Source organism: Sinocyclocheilus grahami, unplaced genomic scaffold (genome assembly GCF_001515645.1).
Source record: "Sinocyclocheilus grahami isolate Dianchi unplaced genomic scaffold, SAMN03320097.WGS_v1.1 scaffold2815.1, whole genome shotgun sequence".
NCBI classification, from domain to species: Eukaryota; Metazoa; Chordata; class Actinopteri; order Cypriniformes; family Cyprinidae; genus Sinocyclocheilus; species Sinocyclocheilus grahami.
In genome coordinates this window covers 16,384-25,643 of record NW_015507991.1, presented here as the reverse complement: position 1 = coordinate 25,643, position 9,260 = coordinate 16,384, and positions in this window count along the sequence as shown.

The window sequence follows — 9,260 nt, the reverse complement described above, 5'->3', positions numbered from 1 at the left end:
TATAAAGAAAAAAAAAACAGAAAGCAATATGTCTAAGCTCTTGTACTGACCCAAACAATATAATGTGTGATGTATGGGGTTAGGATTTTGTGATCATTCTGTACTATAAACTACTATATTTCTGCTATATATAAGATTTTGTTTCCAATAGCATAGAGGTGCAAACTTGTTTATGGATTATTTTTTAATAGACTTCTATTAGTTTAAGCATTAATTTGGGTGAGTATTAGATTTGTTTTAGTGCTTTAGGGGTAAATTAATTAATGTCAAAAATTAAAGTCAATTCTGAATCTGAAGTATTAAAAGACAAATATTCTCATAAACATAGAAGAGGAGAATATTCTTCATCAGATTAATGACTTGTACGCTTATAATTATTATTTTACACAAATAATTATTTTGGTATTATTTGACTGTATTGTTAATTGTTCTTGCATTTAATTGCGATACATTGAGTATATTATATAAATCATGTACCACATTTTGTTTGCTATATTTCCACGGCTTAGAGCATTCAAAGATAAATGAAGCATTAAAAAGCATGTTGCAAAATGCTAAAGCAACTGTTGTTTTTTTTAATGATTTTTTTTTCATATTAAATATGTCTTTGTTCTAACTCTCATGATAAAATAGACTGGGAAATAAATAAATAAAATTACATTAACTGACAAAATGAACACTTTAGTTTTTTTTCAGCTGCCTCAGATGTGTGTGAAGATGCTGCAGGTGCACCAACATCACTAACATTATCAAACTATTTGTTGCCGACACAGAAGAGGTAGATTTATTTTTCTGGTGGTACATATGTGGCTGGTTTCACAGACAGGGCTTAGACCAAGCCAGGACTAGGCAATAGTTCAATTGGGACTAGGCTTAAGCCTTGTCTGTGAAACCGGGGGATGGTCTTTTATTACTGTCACACTCTGCTAAATTAACAAACACAGCAAGAAATTAGACTTCATTTCACAGTGTGTTGAAATAACTGGCAGTGTAACTTCGTCATATATGAGTAAAACCCTTGTTCAATAAACTCACATTACACAATTTCCTGATATACACAATGTCAAAAAATTACAACAATGTATTTCACCAAATAAAAACTGCAACTCACTTACATTAACATTGCAGTAATCAAACAGTAATGCTGAAAAATAAACTGTGTACAAACACTTTAAGTATCTCAAATAACTCTCCTATAAAATTGTAAACTCTTTTGCCAGCATCAGTATACTTATTAAACAATGACAGAATGTTTCCGGACACAAATGCCTTAATAAGCATATATTACTAGGCTCTCTTTACAAACAACGTGTGTCGCTTTTCCACTCCCGGGCCCTTTAACATGCCTCTCTGAAGCTAGGGGAAAATGAAAGAAAACTAACTATATCACAAAACGAACTTGACAGAAGCTAATATTTGGTCCTTACATGAAGACATGAAGGGTCATGACATGAGAAACCAAATTTTCCTCGACCTGTGCACACAGAATGTATTAACAGTGATTTGCTTTTTCCACATTTTGTTATGTTACAGCCTTATTCCAAAATGGATTAAATTAATTATTTTCCTCAACATTCAGCCTTTGCCATGACACTCAAAATTGAGCTCATGTGCATCCTGTTTCCCCTGATCATCCTTGAGATGTTTCTACAACTTGATTGGAGTCCACCTGTGGTATATTCAGTTGATTGGACATAATTTGGAAAGGCACACACCTGTCTATATAAGGTCCCACAGATAAAAGTGCATGTTAGACCACAAACCAAGCCATGAAGTCCAAGGAATCTGTAGACCTCTGAAACAGGAGTGTATCGAGGCACTGATTAGTAATGCAAAGTCCAATTCATTTCCGCGAACCGGTTCTTTTCAGACAGATTGGTTCATTGAACCGGTTCAAAAAGCAGATTCATCGGTTCCTGATGTCATCAACCAATAACCTCTCTACGCATTTCTTTTCTAACAACTCAGTGCAATGTATCAATGAAAAATTCAAATAAGTCATTTGTGTCAACACATATTGAAACATTCCAAAAATAAGGTTATTTGTGTGAAAGCATATTGCTGATTACCACATAATTCACTTAAGTTAATGGTGTTTGTGGTCACAGTATCATTCGCAGAACCTTTGTCAGATACGACTGACTGACCAGTATTGACTAGCCTACAACTCGGATAAGATTCCTAAAAGGTTCATACCTACAGCATACATTACAGAGATTGATGCACAAACGCGGATATGATCTACATGTCTACAGTGTAAAGAATGAATAAACCAGTCTTATAAACTCCTTGATTTAGCTTAAGCAACTTTAAATACAATCAGCATGCACAATAAACTATTGTAAAATTAATTTACATCACTCGACAGAAAGGTTTTTGCAGGTTTTGATAAAATGTAAATTAATAAGTCATAAGCATATTTCCAGTACGCGCCTCAGGCTTGCACAGTATCGTCAACTCACTCATCAGAATCTTCGTTAATCCTTGGCAAACTTTGCCCTGGCTCATTCGGTTCTTGTTGAGTCCTCGGTAATCCTCGGCAAACTTCGACAGTTGGTTGAACTGGCTCAGTTGGTTCTTTTTGAGTTGGATGTGCTACTTCGACTGTGTGTCCTGCATCATCAACCCGGAACTAAATTTCGATTCAGTTTGATTTGTGAACCGGCTCGACCGGTTACTTCCTGAGAACCAGCTCAAAAGATTGATTTGTTCAAGAACTTAACATCACTAGCACAGATCGGGGGAAGGGTACAGAAACATTTCTGCTGCATTGAAGGTCCTAATGAGCACAGTGGCCTCCATCATCCGTAAATGGAAGAAGATTGGAACCACCAGGACTCTTCCTGGAGCTGGCTGCCCAGTCAATCTGAGCGATCGGGAGAGAAGGGCCTTAGTCAGGGAGGTGACAAAGAACCTGACGGTCACTCTGACAGAGCTCCAGCATTTCTCTGTGGAGAGAGGATAACCTTCCAGAAGAACAACCATCTCTGCAGCACTCCACCAATCAGGCCTGTATGGTGGCCAGACGGAAGCCACTCCTCAGCAAAAGGCACATGACCGCCCACCTGGAGTTTGCCAAAAGGCACCTGAAGGACTTTCATACCATGAGCAACAAAATGATTCTGGTCTGATGAAACATGGTGATGCAGTGAAGCATGGTGGTGGCAGCATCATTCTGTGGCGATGATTTTCAGCGGCAGGAACTGGGAAACTAGTCAGGATCGACTCGAGGGAAAGATGACTGCAGCAATGGACAGACATCCTTGATGAAAACCTGCACCAGAGCACTCTGGACCTCAGACTGCGGTGAAGCTTCATCTTCCGACAGGACAACGACCCTAAGCACACATCCAAGATAACAAAGGAGGGGCTACGGGACAACTCTGTGAATGTCCTTGAGTGGCCCAGCCAGAGCCCAGACTTGAACCCGATTGAACATCTCTGGAGAGATCTGAAAGTGGCTGTGCACCGATGCTCCCCATCCAACCTGATGGAGCTTGAGAGGTCCTGCAAAGAAGAATGAGAGAAACTGCCAAGCTAGTAGCATCATACTCAAAAAGACTTAAAGGGATTATTCACCCAAAAATGAAAATTATGTCATCATGTCGTTCCAAACCTGTATGAGTTGCTTTCTTATGTCGAACATAAAAGAAGATATTTTGAAGATTCCTGGTGTAATGGAGGCCAGCGAGTAGGTGCTGTGCAGGTAAAACCTCACTCCTCTGATCTCAAGAGACGCACTAGTGATTGATGTTAGAGGCTGCAGTCTTTAGCCTCCTTGTTAGTGCGTCTGCCTCCTATGCTTGAGACCCACTCGGAATAAGAATGAGTTGTGGCGGTGAGGACCCGGGAGAGATGGGTTACACTGGTAATCAAACAGTTGGTGGTTGCCATTGACTTGTATAGTATTTATTTTCCTACTATAGAAGTAAATGGCAACCACCAACTGTTTGATTACCAGCAATCTTCAAAATATCTTCTTTTATGTTCGACATAAGAAAGCAACTCATAAAGGTTTGGAACGACATGAGGGTTAGTAAATGATGACATTTTTGGGTGAACTATCCCTTTAAGCTACATTTGATCAGTTAATTTTATAAAACCAAACTGTGCTCTGCTTAGAAAGCTTTAATTGAGAAGCTTCTGGAATTATATCTAGATTAAACATGCATGTGGCATAGCAACATTTTAATTAATGGTTAAAAATGTATGCTTAGTACATCCTCTGCTTATAGTCTGCAGATCTGACCACGTCGGAATGGTCGCCTGTTAGTCTGTGTAGGGATTTCATATACAGGACACGGAGATGCCACTGGATCACCATCATGAGGCTTTGAATTAATCTAATCAAGAGATACCAGATAAGAGTCCTAGCAAAACCTGAATGTGGTAATAATCATTAATTCCCTATAATTACAAATTAATAATGAATAAATAAATGATACGGTCATTACATCTGTTTCTCATAGTGAACAGGCACATATTCATTATCAATGACCTCACAAGCAACAGCCACATAAGAGTACTCATGACGAACATGAACTTCACATCGTCCATATCTTAAATAACTTTCAACAATGTACACTGTGAACCTTCTCATACTGATGCACAAGTTTTCCGTGTCTCTGGTGCCTTAATCGTATTGTGATCGGTGTAATGTTCAGGGACGTAGGACTGAAAACGTTTTCTGCCACAAAGACGCCTTCTATTTAGATAATCTGCCCAAGCCCATTCACTGTTTGTGTCAAAACCATCTGAGATAATATGTTGGAAATTAAAAGTAGTGTATGCGTTGTTATTCTGGGATGGCTGGCAGGGATATGCCCAGTTAGAGGAAAGAGCCCGTTTCTCTCGGCTGAATGTGACATTATTCAATCCATCAGTGAACACCAGAGTCATGAGGAGCGCAAGGAACACCTCTGTTCTCATCCTGAAAACATATGAAGGAGATGATTAGAGCTGCACAGGTTGCTGAAATATGTATGGGAAGCAGAAAGGTCTGTAACAAGTTTTACGTAGATAATATGTCAAAAGATTTAAATATAATTTGTAATTCATTTAATATTTATTTAATATTAAAACTTAATTTAGAAGTTTTAATGTTTTGAAATTAAAAGTAGTGTATGCATTGTTATTCTAAGATCTCTGGCAGGGACGTGCCCTGTTAGAGGAAAGAGCCCGTTTCTCTCGGCTGAATGTGACATTATTCAATCCATCAGTGAACACCAGAGTCATGAGGAGCGCGAGGAAAACCAATGCTCTCATCCTGAAAACATATGAAAGAGATGATTAGAGCTGCACAGACATAAACACCAGCTTAAACGAAAGCTGAAATTGAATTTACTAGAATTAGCATTTGGTTCAGCAGGCTAATTAGCAAAATACATTTGATGTTGTTAGTCGTTGTTTGTCTCATAGCAAATTTTCTTTGTGTAATTTAATTGTGTGATTGTACAGCACATTGGTACACATTACGGTGCTTTAATTGTGCTTTATAAATAAATAACAACAGAAACAGCTAATTAACCTCTACTATAATACAGCTGTAACTTCAGCAGCAATTATGTGTCCAAACAAATTAATATCATGGATTATTTTTTGCTATTTTTTTGCTTATTGCATTCTGTTTCTAGTTGTCACGAATCCGGTCCATGAACTTCCGTCTGCTAGCCATCAGAGGTCGCCCTTCCCATTTCATTGACTCTCGCACTACACACCGTTGCATATCACCCCGGACTACATATCCCATCATCCACTGCGCTAATGACACACACACAGTTGATTGCACAGCACTGATTCCACACAGCTGTTATCACTCACACATCCCCTATTTAACTCTCACTCTGATCCCATTCCACTGCCGAGTATTGTTTAGCGCTTATCAGTTGATAGCTACACTACAGAGCCCTCGTTGGCCTAGCCTAGCCTGTTTTCTCGGTTTCTGATCTTCGCCTGTTTTCCTGGATTTACCCCTTTAGCCTTGCCCCTTTTGATTCTGTTCGCCGTTCGTCGACCTTCGCTAGCCCTAGGATTATTCTTGTGTCTTGCCCGCCATATACCTGTTTGCCATTTGTTCGACCCTGCCTGTGTTTCTGACCTCTCTGCTGAATAAAGCTTGCATATGGATCCGCACGTCTCACGTCTTGTCAGCCTCGAAACACTAGTACTATTTGAGGAGATTCACTAATAGCTTTAGAACTTTTCATTATGTGCAAGGAATTGGTTTGAAATATCAACTAACTTTAAGTACTGAACTAAACATGATCTGAGCCAGTTTTGTTGAAGATTTGACAAACTTTGTATTAAAAAAAACAGTATGGAAATCAATTCAAAAGAGTGATATGTTTTATAATTGGTTTCATATTGATGATATATCAAAAAGATTTTTATGTTATCTATAATTAATTTAATATTAAAACTTCAGTTTTTAAGCTTTGAACTGTTTTAAATGGTTTTGACCAGCGCAGCCCAAAAAATGATCTCAGATGTGTTAAAGATCAGATTAAAGCTGTCAAATTAATTAAAAACGTATGTTTAACCAAATTTGCACATTATAGTCAAAAAATCAACATGTTTACCGCGTCATAATTCAGATCCTGTGCACTTTCTAAATTCATTATAACAAATACACAAAATAATGTCAGATTACCCGTTAAGTTCATGAGAACGTAAAACTTCAATCCTTGATTAGATTTAGTTGAACTAGTCTCACTTCCCTCTTAAATACTGGCTTGATATTTTCTGCTGTGAAAACTGTTTAGTGTTTCTTCTCATGCAAGCAGTTTGTGTTTGACATCAACATTTGCTGCAGTGTAACATATATAATGATTTATTTTGTCAAATAAAAGACTAATATTTTACTACTAAACTAACTCTAACATAAAGAAGCTTAATAGCTTGATGTGAAGAATGAGATGCATTAGAAGATCCTTCAGTATCTGAACTTCAGGATGTACATGTTAAACTACGTGTACTGAATGCAGATTTACCTTTGTGCTGTTCTTGAGTTTGTGTAAATGAAAGAGTCTCGATGAGTCTGAGCTGAAGATCAGAAAGTGTCTTGAGACGCTCACTGGACTGATATTTATTGGCTTGAAGAAAGCTGGGTGTGAACATGCATCACAAGCACATTTCCTGCCTGCAAACATACTTAGTGCCTTTTATAAAACATCTTTGAGATTCTGCTCTTAGGAAATTCACCTTAAGACTTCACTGTATCACAATAAAAATGAGACTGAATCAGAGTCACCTGTTATAAATAGTCATGTGAATCACCAGCTGAGACTATATAGAATATGATGAAGGAAAGTGATGTCTCTGACAGCTTTTATATCTGGATCATCATCAATGATAAAAAGTTTGTTGATTTTAAAAGCAATGAAATTCATGATGAAAGTTATTATTCACTAAAGTAAGTATTTGTAAAGTAACCATGTAAAGAGGGCTTATGAGTTCGGAAGTGTACATACTATGCACTTGTGTGACAAATCACAAATACATCTTAAGAAGATTTTTTTAATGGTTGATATATTTTTGATATGAGCTGTTATGTGTTATGATGATGACAAATACAACATAAATAAAAAAAACAACGATTATCTGAGATGGTAAATGTGTCCGCTGTTCTGCTGATTATACTGTTATCTCTCTCTCTCTCTCTCTCTCTCACCTTCAGTATAAAATATACACACTAAAAGAGAAAAATACATATTGATGCTGTGTGTGTCATATAGTGTCCGTTTATGCAAATAAAACAAAATCAATAACTGCTTTCTTCACCAGTCAACTGAATAAAAGACTGAATGATTTATTCCAGGAATGTCAGTTTAACGTCTGAAATAAATGAATAACATGACGTGTGTGAGTGAAGAATCAAATGAAATTTTGTGTTTTTCTTAATGTATATTATGTAATTTCACCTGGCTGTAAAATAAACAATAAAAATGTAATATATTATCCCTGAATTAACTCTAACTGGTGCATTAATCACATGCAAAGCAAACTATAAGCTTGATGAACAACCACAGACAACGTACAGAGAATATAAAGGTCACAGCATTTGACCACTGGATTTACAAAAATAATTTCAGTTTTAAGAAGTGTTTGCTCAATATTTCAACATTGCATCAACTACTGAAGAACACACTCATTTTTAATTTGAATAATTTATTTTACTTGCAGACTTAACATTTGTATGCTTTTGAGCCAAAGTTAGTTAGTGTGCTGCAATAATGGATGCACACGGACAAGACATCTGTCTGAATATAATAATACACTTCTGTATAAGCCATGACTGGAGTAACAAATGAACAATCAAACAAACAAATAAATAAAGTCTGTGAGAATTATGACATTTTGAGTCATAGTCAAACTTTTATGGGATATAATTTGATTTATGTATTTGCTCAGATGGGTTAGGAACCATACATAAATTTAAGAAAACTGGTGCCCTAAAAGCAGTGAATAAATAGTAAGATGATGACTGCATGTTTAAATATGATATTCTGTATCTGAAAGCGTCTGCAATTTAAATCCTGTAATGCCTGGGAGAGAGTATAAAAGTTAGTCCATTCTGCGATTCTATGATTCAAATTCTATGAATTTGGTTAATGTTAGCTAAGAAAAGCTAAGATAACTCGTGTGCATTGTCATTTTAGTAATAGTAGTTAAAGATAAAACACAAGGGATTCACAAAGGATACACCATACTCTAAATAAGTTTCCTTGTTTTCTGCATTTTGCAAAGAATATATATTTTTTCTTTTTCTCTGGAAAGAAGAACTTGCTTTATTAAAATAAAATGGGGAACTGATGTTGTCAATCAGACAAGACTGAAATGAAGACTGAAAAGAATGACTTCTTAAATGAAGAGTTGATTGCTCAGACACATTTGTGTTCAGAATTTACAAAGATCCAATTTGATTCATGCTTTTCTATCCCTGCGTTCAAATTTGAGATGAGACCAGGCAGCTTCAGAAACAGCCGCTTTGACAAATGAGAGCAAATGGACTGGAGTGTGAGAGATGCAGAAACACAGCTGGAGAGAGAAGAGGATGTGGCCTTCAGCTCCCCTCCTGAAAGAGGAAGATGACACTTCTGAGGGTCAACGTGGAGACAAACTGATTCAATGAAGGAAAAGGTGAAACTTTCACTTGAGACTTTTGCTAAAGAATAAAAGAACATCCTGCCATGCAGAATTGCAGGGGTGTTAAATACTTGAAATACTCTACTTAAGTGTTATTTTGGGGGATTTGTGCTTTT